Source organism: Lissotriton helveticus, chromosome 4_1, assembly GCF_964261635.1.
Source record: "Lissotriton helveticus chromosome 4_1, aLisHel1.1, whole genome shotgun sequence".
Classification (NCBI taxonomy): domain Eukaryota; kingdom Metazoa; phylum Chordata; class Amphibia; order Caudata; family Salamandridae; genus Lissotriton; species Lissotriton helveticus.
This window is the reverse complement of record NC_136063.1, coordinates 1,642,500,386-1,642,514,727: the sequence shown is the minus strand read 5'-3', so window position 1 is coordinate 1,642,514,727 and position 14,342 is coordinate 1,642,500,386.

The window sequence follows — 14,342 nt, the reverse complement described above, 5'->3', positions numbered from 1 at the left end:
GGATGTTTATCCCATATTTCTGAAGCATATATCTCGGGGGGTCTGATAATGTTGCCTGGGGTGCTCCGTGTAAGGTGCAGTGAACTATGGGGACAAGAAACTTGATCTAATGATCAAGTATGGCTTGGGATACTTTTGAGGATCAGCAGGCTGCCTGATGGAGAAGTTTACTGAGCAGGGAGAGGGTTGGGTGCTTCTCTTTTCCGTGTCAGTGTGGTCTGCGCCTAATGTACTTCATGGCTCACGTTGCATTCTCTTTTAGCCTTGTACTTCCACTGCCTGAGCTGAGGAACAGCAAGTTGAGGCCTGGAACTCGACCTTTGCAGGTAAATTGAATATGTGTGTTTGTGGTGCCTTATGATACATGTCTTCAACAAAACTCTATGTGAATGTGGAGCACAGATACCTATAGAATTGTTTACCCAATGACTGCGTGCCATTGCTGAAGAAATTACAGCATATTGAAGGCATTTCTGTTTTTTTCCACTTCATACGTCTTGTTTCTGTTTGAGGTGAAATCAGTGTCAATCATTTTCACATTCTCAGTTGCCCACTGGTTGTATGTTTAACCATAGACTTTGCCTGCAGAGTGATATTGCAAATGCAATTTATTTTGGTACTGATGAATGCCACACACCTAGAAGTAGGGATTTAGACAGCCAGAAACAAGTTGACCCGAATATCATCTTGGTTTTTAATATACACCATGTTATGTTATTATGTTATTTAGAGCTCTATGGCACAGCGTATAACCCATGAGGGTATCCCGTGCTGGATAGGAGCATAAGTCTGTAGGTGCTCGTAGTTGAACATTCAGGTCTTCAGCTTCTTGTGGAAGTCGAGGAGTGGAGTGGCGGTCCTGGTATGTAAAGGGAATTCATTCCAGCTTTCGGCTGCGATGAAGGAAAAAGCACAATCTAAGAGAACTAATAAGGTTATTTACTCCACCGAAAGGCATTTTTTTTATTCTAACACTGTTCACATTACACTCTTATATCCCAATCACACTTTACAGCTCACATACGGTTAAGAAACTGAAGACCTCCTCCCTGAGAGGTAGTTGAGGCCCACACCCTAAATGCTTTGTGATGGTTTGTGAGGAAAGCCCCTGTGATAAAGGATGCCTCCAGATGGTGGAAGGCAGTTCTCATCCCTAAAAGAAAGATTTTTTTAGGAACAGGAGATTTAGGCTTTGGTTAGGTATTTGTCCCAAAATACCAATTTATATTTTTTCAGAAAGGATGCATTTAATTTGCGGTTCTATGAGTAACTGGGATTAATGCGTCTGAATCCTTAGAAAAATCCTGTGAAACACTTGGTATGTAGGGACACATTCCATGGTGCCATCACATTGCTGTTTTAGAAATGAGCAAAGGACTCATATCTTCACACATTTTTGCACCCCACAGGCCTTGTACTCCATTTCAACTTTGGCACCATGATCCATAGCTCTAGTCCATTCTGCAGTGGAAAGGGCTTTTTCATTCTGTCAATGGTGCACTGTATCTTTCTTTGCAACCAAGTAGTTCAGAGTGCGGGTACTGTGTGGACTATCCAAATTGTTCATAACCCCCAGGAGAACGATTTAGGGTTCACGTTCCAATACTCAATTTATAGTTAGCATATGCCTACGAAAAATAGAACTCTCCCATATGCTAAGATAGAAAATATTTATGGAGATATTGAAATTCATTGATATGGCCAACAACCTAGAAGCCTTCTTGGTTTCGGTCCACTAGTCATCATTGAGGGCACTACATTATGCCTTCCATGTTATCTTAAACTGTTATTATGAGCTGGGGGAGTTTATAACAATGGATTTATATAATGTTGAGATTCCCCTTTTACCAAGTCAGACAGCTTTTCATTTAACTTCAAAGGTGTTACATTCTGGGACCTCAGAACATGTCTCGGTGTATGTCTAGGGAATGTCTCAATTGTAGATAACAGTAGTATTGTGATTTTTGTAAATGGTATTCTAAAGCTAATTCTTCAAATGACTTAATGTGGCCACTGTTCCAGACATCCATGATAGTCAATATTCAAATCAGGTTCCCGGATGGAAACCCAGGGAGTCCCACCATTTGTGATAGCCTCATACCCTGTCACAGTGGAGTCATTCCAGTTAGAATAGTGTATACTTTAATTTGTTTGAGTGAAGGCCACCAGCAAAGGATGGGAACTCCAGAGAGAAGCCAACACAGACGAGCAGTATCAAGGAAATTCTGCTTAAGAGTTACCCTTGCTAATCCAGACATCGCTGGATTTCATTGTTGGAGTTCATGTTATCTACATATTATGGGTCTGAGATATTCCACTCCAAATGCAGCAGTTTAGCCTCCCATTCTGGTCTTACCCCTTATGACTCTTTTGAAGGCTTCGCAGATTGTGGTTGGGGAAGAAAAAGAACCTTCATTAAGTCTGAAATATTCTGTTATGTGGTCATTGAGGTAGTCTCTAAAGGAGTTGTAATGTTGCCACCAAGCATTTAAAGAATAAGGGAATCTCTTCCCTCACACAGTACTATGAATGTTTAATTCTATTGAGCAATGATCTGATATACAGCTCAGAGTATATGCACATTTAAGGTGGGGATCGTTGAGAGGCAGCTTGTTTCAGTTGGGCGTGTCAAAGAAGGAAAAGTTACCCTTGGCGGATCTGTATACAGGTCTGTCTCTTGCAGAGACTAACCTGGTAGACGCAGTAGCCAGGGTTATGGAGATCCAGTCAGCACAGTTAAAAGAGGCAGTTGCAAAAGCAGCAATAGTAAATATTTAAAAAAAGAAAGCTGCTGACAAGTATATGGTACAGAAACATAACTTTTATAAATATAGCAAGAGGGTGGGGTATCTTCTGGCTATTCGAAACAGGCAGCAAGCAGTCCAGTGTCAAGTCAGGGAAATCCCCAGGCAGGACTAGTGTCTGACCTAGTAGGAATCTGAACCGCCTTTCAAAGATATTATCAGCAGCTGTACACCAAGGAAGTGGGAATGGAGGTTGAGGATATGACAGGGTATTTGGTTTTGGTTGTCTTAAAAAAACTAGATGAGGAAGACCAGGAGTGTTTAGGCCAATCCATTCCTTTGGAAGAAATTACAAAAAGCAATTTCTTGCCTTCCAGCAGGTAAAGCAATTGGAATAGACCTCTGTTTTCTAGTTTTAAAGTTTATATGTTGGACCTCTTTTCAGAAATTACAAGGAGGGGTGGATCCAACTGAGTTATGGGCCTCTGAGAACATTGCAGTATTCCCTAAAAAAAGGGAAACCGACGCAAGAATTAGGTTATTTACGGATCATCACTTTATTGAATAGTAATTCTAAAATCTACTCACCAATTCAGGCATCAAGGCTGTCCGAGATAATTAGCAAGATCGTGTCCCCCAGACAGCATGGCTTTATTCCAGGGCGGGGAACAATGTATCATATTTGATGAGTTATCAACCTTTTCGATGCAGCTGCAGTAAAGAGAGAGCCTTTTGCTTTAATATGCTAGTTGCAGAAAAAGCATTCAATTGGGTCTCCTGGCTTATCTAAGGTTATTTTATAGAAAAAAACAGGCTTAGGCATTGGGTTTGGTTTGGCTTTCAAAGCACTATATCGGAATCCGAGAGCTCAAATCTTGCTGACGGTGGGACACTCGTAGTTGATAATGATACAATGGGGTACAAGACAGGGATGCTCATGTTCCTCTCTGTTTTTTGCCCTCTATATAGATCCACTGATAAGGAGGATAAAAATGTATACGTTAACCTCATCAGTAAGGTCTCGGGGATGGGAAACTAAAATCTTAATCTTAGCATGCGCCGACGATCTTGCGGTTATTACCCCAGATCCACGGATGGCAATGAGAGAAATAGAGAAGGAGGCTAACAGGTTTGGCAAGTTCTAGGGATACCTGTTCAACCAAGATAAAACTCAAATTAATAATAATGGGGAGGTGAAATTTGAGGAGAGTCGGGTGGTGGAGGTGGCTGTCTATCAAGGAGTCAATAAAGTATCTGAAGTCTCAAAAATTGGCGAGACTAACTTTGATTCGCTGATTTGGAAAATTAAATTGGATTTTGGAAGAATGAACGAGATGTGGCTATCCCCGATAAGAAGAGGTAATGTGGTGAAAATAATTTTTACCTAAAGCCATTCCCCTTGAGGTTGGAAATCAGTGGTTCAAGACAATTGAAGGTATGATCTCAAGATTTTTTCCAGGATATTTTGGGCTCAGAAGAGCGCTTACATATGTGTCCTTTCCGAAAAGTTGTTGGGGATTATCTAGCCTTTATTTTAGACTAAATGTTTGGATTTCTGCACTGCAATAGATGGCAATTTTCTTTAGGGTTAAAGGGAGGTGGGGCCTGTTATCACTTTCTTGGGGAAGAGGCATGCGGGGAAGCATTGGGGGTTCTTTTACAGAAACTTGAGTTTGGGTATTATAAAATATTGAGATTCAAGACTCTCCATTGTGCCTATAACATCTGGTCAGTGGTCTGGGGCAAAGTAGGTTTGGGTCAGTTTAACGGTCATACTCCCTTACAAAAGAAACCTATTTTGCAAACATCTATTGCGACTCTCACGGGACTCATTTGGAAGAGCTTCGCCCTTTCAGGATGGGCAATTTTTACCAGGAGAATAAATTAATCACAATTGTGACCCTTCGGCGTAATTTTAATCAGGGACTTAATCAATTTTTTAAATACTTGCAGAACCGTGATTTTCTTTGGAAGAAAGGGGGAGGGGCAGAAGGCTTTTCCAGGATAGAGTTGGTGGAAAGGTTCTTGGCAACGAAAACCCCTATTGGTTCATCAATTATTGAATGCCTTATGCCTGATGATATATATGTTCTGGAAAGAAAAGGTTTAGGTAGGAAAAGACGTATTTTCAGACTCTCTAGATCTCGCCTAGTCGATTTTAGTCTCCGCAAATCTGCAAGTTTAGCACTTTAAAACCAATTTTAAGTTATAGTATACCCCGGAAAAAATTGCTAAATGGGGTGCATTGCCCTTGCTGCCCACTATACAGCACTAATTTGATAAATATGTCCGCAGGATGCCCGGCTCTGGGGGGTCTGATGGGGGACATAACTGTGTTTTTGGAGGAAAAGCTGGGTTTAATTGTAGAAATGACTACTCAACTTATAATATTATGGGTTTATAATGAATTAGTTCCAAGACAGGCACAGACATTTATGTTTATAGCAATGAGGGTTTTAAGACTGTGTGTAGCAACTGCCAGGCTGGATCGCTACCCGCCTTCATTCCAACAATCGCTATCACGCCATATAGGTATGCAAAATACAGAGATGGCATCTTATGCATGAAAAGGTAACTGTGATAGGAAAAAATGGTCAAGGGTGTGGGCACCTTTTACAGATTAGATCAAATAGATGGTAGATGGATAGGAGGGGGGAGGATTGGAAACAGGTGGTAGGGTGGGGTAATTCTTATATCTTATGCACTTTATTGGATGAATTGTTCTTTTATTTAGTATTTGTTATGTGAATAATGCAATTCTCTGTAAATATTGGAATTTTATCTTTTTATTTTCTGCTGGAATGGAATTGATTGCAATATAAAATGTCCCTCTTGGGTTGGGGATATGAACTGCTTTGCTAACCACGGTGGAAGGAATAAAGAGGTAAATAATGTGGGATGAGGTGCTGAGCAGGGGTAAGTAGTAGATGTATTGCTCCTCTTGATGTTGCATATGCCATATGTCAATAAGATCCCTTTACAGAGCCAAGACGATTTAGTGGCCTTAGAGTATGCTGCAGGGATTCTGCTTAGAAACAGTATTATGCCTGGGATCACAGGACGCCAGCATGCAGGGACTTAGTTGCCATACCACATCATTACCTATACGCCTAAATCTAAACTAACTCTTAGGGGCTGATTAGGATACGGCCATAAAAATCTCTCACCCTCAGGCAGAGCCTTTATGGCTGCATCATAATGGGTCGGTCGGTTTACTTTATGACCACCTCATTGCGCTGGAGGCGGTCATAACCTGCTTGTTAATCCGGCTGTCCTCTGACAGGTTCTCAGAGCCCATCCGCCAGTCAGAATCCGGCCTGTCATCTCAAGGGCGGGCTGTTCTGCCCTTGAGATTACAATGTCGGGTTTTGTCAGCTTTTCCGTGCCGGCCTTGCAGACACAGAAAGGCTGGCAGAACTCAACTTTGGGAGCCCCCAACAGGGCCACCTTGGGTGCACAGCCTCCGATTGTAGGCGGATGGGGCAGCTATGGTGCCCCCTGTTGATCCCTGCACCCCATGGCAGGCACTTTTAGGTGCCTGCCACGAAGTGCAGGGATGAACTGCACCTCCTTTTACTCAATTGGAACTTGTGTTACGGCTAGTTTCTGGCCTTAACAGGAGCTCCCATTGAGAAAAGTGCAATGCAACCGAACAGTGTCGGTCACATTGTAAAGGGCTGGTCATGACCGCTGACTGGGTGTCGGTCAGTCCCAGGTCCGAGTCTGTGTCAGGTGGAAGGAATTCCACCTGACATTGAAATGAGGCTCATTGTGCTTCAACTGCCCTCCTAGCTTTCCAGAGGGACAGATAAATAAGAACCCCAGAACACAATCCTCTGAACTCTCTCAGGAGTCGTGGTACAAGTCATCACTTTTCGTTCTTTCACTCACATGTGTCCACAATAAGAGAAAAGAGACACAAAGAAGACGTATAATATTTATTGAAACTAGCGTGCTCTAATATGAAGAAACTGTGCTGCAATTTGGAGACATATGCAAGTCAATAATTTGATTAGCACAATTACTAAACTGTAGACAGTGAAATGCCCTGTCATAGCAAATGACCAATCAGCCTAAGTCTACCCTTACTCTGCAAGCACAGTGTTATACTAAAGATCTCTGGGATTAGTGCCGGGCCACATACTTGGTGGTCATACACAGTTGGTCTACATCTCAGGTGCACAGCTCTTTTGTCTCATGACCTTTTCTCTACAAGCCTCGCTCCACTCTGTCTTGGCTTATATGATAAGAATTGTTTTGTTTTAAAAACAGCAGTTGGATCTCTCTATTATGTCTAGGTGTTAGTGTCCGACCACAGAGAACAAAAGGACCCAATCTTGTTTGGCCTTACACAAATTGTGCAGACTAAATCCCAGCAGAAAAGCTAAAAGCACGTGCAGCATATTTTGAAAATAACAGTGCGGCACAATGTTATGTTATGTTATGTTATAGGTTTTTGTACCGCGCACAGCTACCCCAGCAAAGGGGCGTCCTGGCGCCAAAGAAAGGTCAACACAACATCACTAAGCGCACCTGAATCCAGAGGAATTAGTTAAAAAGGACAGTTTTAATAGCACGTCTAAAAAGGAGTAAGTCCTCCATAGCTCGAATTTCACTGGGAAGTGAGTTCCACAGTTTCGCCGCCACTACTCGGAATGAGCGGCCGCCCATCCTGCTTAGCAGAAAGCGGGGAACAACAGACAAATTCTGCCCCATCGACCTCAAGGAACGAGAGGGTACATAAGGGGTCAATAAGTTCATCAAGATAGGTGGTGCCGTACCTTTCAGAATTTTAAAAGCTAGGCAGAGCACCTTGAACTCGATCCGGCGAGCCACAGGCAACCAATGGAGTGATTGCAATGCTCTAGATGCTGAACAGCGTTTAGGCAATCCTAATACCGCTCTTGCGGCGGAGTTCTGAACTCGCTGCAGCCGTGTGAGTTCTGCCTTGTTCGTACCTGCCAAGAGGGCGCTGGCATAATCTATCCTAGACAGCACAGAGGCCTGAACCACGAGCTGTCTAGTAGGGGCATCGAAAAACTTAAGCACTGGCCTGATGCCCCTGAGTATACCAAAACAAGAGGCAGCTACCCTCTTAGTTTGGCAAGTAAAACTCAGTGTGGTATCCAGCCATACCCCGAGATTTTTTATCTCCATAACGGGCGCCGGAATCATTCCTAGTTCGGGGGGCCACCAGTTGTCACTCCACCGTCCAGGTTGCTTCCCAACCACCATCACCTCGGTTTTCTTTGTATTCAATTGGAGGCAATTTTGGTTCATCCAATTGGACACCGCGCGCAACCCCTCTCGGAAATTCAAGGCGTCCACAGGTGAGTCCTCAGTTAGTGTGACCGCCAGCTGCGTGTCGTCCGCATAGGACACCATTGACAGGCCCCAGCGTTTGACTACCACAGCCAGCGGACTCACATATAAATTAAAAAGAGTGGGGCTCAGTGATGATCCCTGTGGAACACCCGTAGTGAGCGGGTGCGAGGTGGATTTACCAGGTGGAATCGCGACCTGGAAAGATCTGTTTGAAAGGAAGGAGCGGAACCACCCTAAAGCCATACCCCCGATCCCAGCATCCTCTAACCGCCGCAACAAAATCTCATGGGACACCGTATCGAAGGCGGCACTCAGATCGAGCAACAGGAGTGCCGCTGTTCGTCCGGTGTCCAGTACAGAGCGCAGATGTTCTACCATATAAAGCAAGGCGGTCTCTGTACTGTGGCCTGAGCGAAATCCGATTTGCGTGGGATCCAAGATGTTAGCTTTGGCAAGCATTGCACTCCGTAACAGGTGCAAAGAAAAAGCAGCCTAATATGGGTGTAGCTAGGCTAACAAAGAGGAAAGCTACAGTGGGCCCTAAAGAGGATTCACAACAAGAAATAATCAGTTACACATTTGCTATTCATTATATTCTTGAAAACTTCATCACTGAGAGGCAATTCCAGAGGGAATTCAGCCAAGAGCTGCAAGATGGCCTCTAGCATTGGAACTTTAGCATTGAAATATTATCTCTCCAGTGGGTTGGGGGGCACCTTTAGTACAGCAAGTGGAAAGATTTTATGTTTCAGCTTGCTTCTCACAGAAATTCAAGCTGGTCATCCCATGCATACTCAGGACAACTTTTTTTTTTTAATGTTTTTATTCAGTTCTTGACAGTCCATTCATAACATTGATTACAGAAAATCCAAAAAAACAAAATGATAAGCTGAAGAGCAAATAATAAAATAAAACATCATCTCAAAAAAGAATAAAGCCTGAAAGAAGAAATTTAATGTCCAGAAACATACATAGAATTTTAATCAAAATACGTCCCCCATATTTTTTTCAAATTTACACAGTCCCCCAATCCTTTGTGCATATATAAATTCACGTTTCCTTACTCTCTTAATTTTCTCATACCATTCATCCAAAGATGGTACTACATCTGTTTTCCAATACTTGAGAATCAGTGATCTAGCCACCGCTACTATAATATATATCAGTTTTGCCAGTGACTCAACCAGATTAAGCTCTGGATCAATACCAAATATAATCACTTTCATAATTAATAATCGTACAATGCATATGAAGTGAAAGCAAAGAAAAAATGCCCTCCCAGAAGGCCCCAATTCTGGGGCATAAGGCTACTATGTGAGACCAATTAGCCAAATCTGGTTGAGAACATCTAAAACAGAGAGAAGATGTATTACTAAACATTCTAACAAGGACTGCAGGTGTGTAATAAAGCAGCCATTTACTAAAAAACAACATTCGCCTCCAATTAGCGCCTCTCAATACCGAGAAATTAAACTTAATAATGTTTTCCACATATTGACTGTTAAGTTGAGACTTTCATGTTTCTGCCATTTTTTAGTTGCTTTGATACTCAGGTCCTCCTCTCTACTTTGTGCTAGGTTTCTTCTCCATTTTCCTGGTTTCATAAATAGTGAAGACCAAAAGATAGCATTGGATAAATCTGAGGCTCGACTGATCTGTACTAAGTCATTTTGAACAAAAACTTTATATAGTAGATTATATGAACCCATAAGAAGCAAATTTCCCTCAGTTAGAGAAAGCATCTCGTTAGGAGTTAGCCAAGCTTCATTTTCCACGAAATTCAATAGTGATGTACACCCCAGTCTAACCCACTTTTGAATAATTTCTGGCCCCATTTTTATACCAAAACCCATAATGGCATCACTAAATGGAGTTTTTAAACTAAAGAGAGAAAGTGAGCATCTCTTCAACATGGCGTCTCGTTTTAAAAAAACCCCAATTTAAAACCTTGTTTATGACTAGTTTAGGAGATTTGGGTATGGATAATGGAGAAGAGATTTTGGCTTCTTTACATATTGTTTCAAAAAAGAAATTTATAAACAGTACTTGACTTGACATTGAATGTTTGAATCTTGAGAGATACTGTGCAAAATAAGCAAAGTAATAGTCTCTAAGGTTTGGGAGACCGAGACCTCCTTGTTCTTTTTCTTCATACAGAGTATTAATGGCAATTCGAGGAGTATTTTTAGCCCAGACAAAAGCTGAAAACATAGATTCAATTTTTTAAAAGAAAGAGCCCGGTAATGAACATGGGATAGTGGAAAACAAAAAATTAAATAGGGGGAGAATCGACACCTTAATTAATGCCACCCGGCCTAGAACGGACAAAGTTAGGGTATTCCAACGTAAGAACAGATCCCAAACTTTTTTTGTTAAGGGTTCAAAATTCAAAAAATACAATTCACTTACAGATGGCGTAAAATAGACACCCAAATATCTTTTGGGTCTATTATTAATACAGTTTTGAAAATCCGGTTGTAATTCGGGAGTAATACTACCACAGATTAAGATCTCGGTTTTCCTCCTATTAATTCGATACCCTCCAAGTGCTTCAAATTCTGCAAAAACAGAAAGAGCCCGTGCTTGCGAATGCATCTCCGGTTTAAGGAGAAGCATTATGTCATCTGCATATAATTTAATTTTATCCATAGAGGCTATAGGTGGTAGGATATCCATAGAATTCCGGATTGCCACCGCCAGTGGTTCTATAAAGAAGGCAAAGAGAACAGGGACAATGGACATCCCTGCCTTGTCCCTATTTGCACTGAAATTGAACCCACCATAGATTTGTTAATAAGCACATGGGCTTTTGCACCTTGATACAAATTTTTAACTAAGATTATAATTTGTGAGGGGATTCCAAAAAATTGTAAAATAAAGAAAAGTGTATCCTAGACGACCAAATCAAAAGCCTTTTCTGCATCTAAAAGAAAAACTAAAGCCGGCACCTTACATGTTTCAAAATAATCTAAGGCCTCAACCAAATAGTGAGTGTTAGTGATGAGTTGTCGACCTGCAATAAAACCATTTTGATCTGAATGAATCAGTTGTGGAGAAATATAATTAAAACGCAATGAGAGTAATTTAGTAATGATTTTATAGTCTGAATTTAGCAAAGTAATGGGTCTGTATGAGTTAGGATCATTTGCTTCCTTCCCTTTTTTCAAAAAACTAACCACAGTCCCGTCATAGAATGATGATGGGATTGGGCCACCTTCCAGCATGGAATTGGATAATAAAAGTAATAGTTTAGATAGGGAGGTGAAAAATATAACAACAAATTCTGCAGGGAAACCGTCTGGTCCACAAGCCTTACCATGTGGCAGAGATTTAACTACAGCTTTTAGTTCATCCTCCGAAAACGAAGATGCCATTGCTGCTTGCTCCATCTGAGAGAGAATGGTAAGATTGTGCTTGTCTAAGAAATTGTTTAATCTGTTTTGATCTGTAATATGGTGCGAAGTATACGTTTTCTCGTAATGAGAGAACATAATCTGTCCTATCTCAGCTGCATCTGAGGTGTCAGAATCATTAATTGGAGATTTAAGAGAATGAATTAGATTAGCTGCCGCTTGTTCTTTAACCTGCCATGCCAGAAATTTACCCGTAAAATTACTGTGTTCGTATGTTTTTTGGGCTTGCCTGCAGAAAATTTCCTCACTTCTCTCAAAATATTGTAAGCTCAGTTCACGTTTTGCAGCATTTAGTTGATTATTTAGACTAGTAGATGGATTATGATACATTTGTTCTACCAAATCCTGGATATTCTTCTGTAATAGATTCTTTGTATCCCTAAAAGCAGCTGATTCCCGCGCATCCCTTCCAATAGCAATCCCCCGGATAAACGCCTTAAGTGAGTCCCATACCGAATGAATAGGAGCAGTTCCCATATTTCGTTCAATATATTCATTTATCTCATTTTTCAATATGGTCACCCAGGTTGCATCAGCCAGGTATGATTTATTAAACACCCAGCGTTTTACAATGTAGTGTAGTTCCTATTATCCCAATAGGCTCTGCGCATTGGAATAATATCTTCAATAGTATAGACCTAGGGCAGAGGTTAACTAGGTCTTCTACGGACAATATTAGACTTAAAGTTTTGTGTTTGCCAGCTAGCTCAGAGTTCACTAGAAACTTTCTCGAATAGGCAAGGAGGATTTTAACCTCCCTGGATAGACAAGAAGGGATTTAGTTTCTGACAACCATAGAACATGACAACTTTGCTCTCCCCTAATCAAGAGTGTATCTCTAGAGTCGTGTGAAAACAAAAGACACTTATTTTACTCAGTCAGTTCAGTGCATTCTTAGTTTCACCAGATTGTAGAGAAAAGGAAGAGACGGGCGTGTTCAATAAGATGTTATTTATTGATCAGTCTCTTTTCTCATACAAGAGAAATGAATCGCTATTATTGCAATACTTGTAGTTAAGTAAAGTGCATACAGTAAAGACAGAATTATAAAATAATACTGTAAAAGCATTGATATGGTTTCTGAGCCATATGATACTTTAAAATGTATAAAATAGATACATACATATATACATTTGACTAATCGTACTCAACTGGTGCTTCTAACCACGCCTACCCCAGTGTACTTGACCTAAGCCTAATACGTGGGCGGGAGTAGATAAGTAGCAGTTTAAGTTACGTTTGTTTTGCCAATGGACTGACTCGAGAATTCTCTGTAAGGGGTTATTCAGTTCTGTACCTGAGATCTAGAATGGTGGAGGGCTGGTATCTCTTATCCCAGGTCTTGATATTCCAGCTGCCTGCGAGGGCTGCTTGGAAGCGCCGGAGCTGGATTTCTCAGCAGGAGAAAGGCAGCGTCTCGTTCTCAGCGCGTCAGGAAGGAGGGGCAGCGCCTGTGGGCTTCGCTCTCTGCTGGGCTCCTGGGCACGTCTCGCTGCTCCAATCTCGTCACCACCGCATGTGTTTGCTTAAGGCAATGTCGGTAATATTTATACCTGAAAGGTGCCGAGATTGACGTAAGGATGGACATATATACGTCAATAAGGATGTCATATGAACGTGTTCGTTCGCACATTCTTTTACTGAAGTACTCGCTGAAATCAAAACAATGGCTATGGGAATTTCCCAGGTCGCTGTAGGTTTGATTTGTTTTGAGAACTCCGTATGCCTTATCAGGGGCTGGAGGAATATCGCTTGTCTAATTAGATGGCATGCGTTATGACCTAATCAGATAACGCGCTTCTGTGCCGTGGTGTGGCTTAATCAGATAACGTTTTTGCACCGTTGGATGGCTGCTAGTTAATTATTAACCAAACCAGGGTCAGGAATAGGGGAATCGATACAGTACCTATAGGAATACATCACACCCACTCCACGTAGACTATGTCCATATTTACAAATCTAAGCATAGTGAACCCAGTAGCGTTTGTGTATACCGTACCACCCCAAAATACATTCATATGTATTCTGAAAATTGGAATTATGAAATATACGAAACACAAGCACATGTACTATCACGTGTACTATATGCACAAGCAGTCTAATAATGCTAAACATATAACGCATATTCTAAAATTCAGCATGAATAAAATGCGAAAACCACACATGAAATGGCTCTTAATACAGAAAAAAAGTGCGAGACCATTTCATCACAATCATAAAGTTTTGTATGAGAGTGCTAGAGGATAGCTAATGTCTCGTGACTACCTAAAATAGAAATTCAGTTCTCTAAGAATACTGTCTACTTTAAGCAGAAGATAAGTGTCCCAAAAATCGTAAATATTTTGGAATTGGGGAAAAAAGGTTCTTGCAGTCTGAACAAACTGATGAGAAAATTTTCCATATCGCTTTTTTTTTTTTTTAAGTTGAAGGCCAAATTCAGGATGTAGGGAACTCCGAGTGCTAGTCTGCTCAAAGTTATTCCTGCTGCTCTGGTGAAAACATCATATCATTTAGACTGTTGAAAAAACTGTCAACAGCTTCTTGCGTAAGTTCCACTAACTCGGAAAAAGTTGTTACCATGCATTCATGAGCCTGAGCATGATTGCCTCCATTGATGTTTTGATCAGCATAGCTGACTGAAGGTCGTACCTGATCGATGCTGCTTTCATTTTGTACTTCACTACCCCTCAATCGTAGTGGTGAAGTCTCCACGAATGCCGTCATCAGGATAGGTAGCCGCTGGGGACAGCACAATGCATGAGCCGTTACCGTACCCAACAAGGTATCTGCGTCCATTGGCACATCCGATTGTAGTGCCAGACAGGTGTCCAACACGCATTCTTCGCCGCATAGCAAGCAC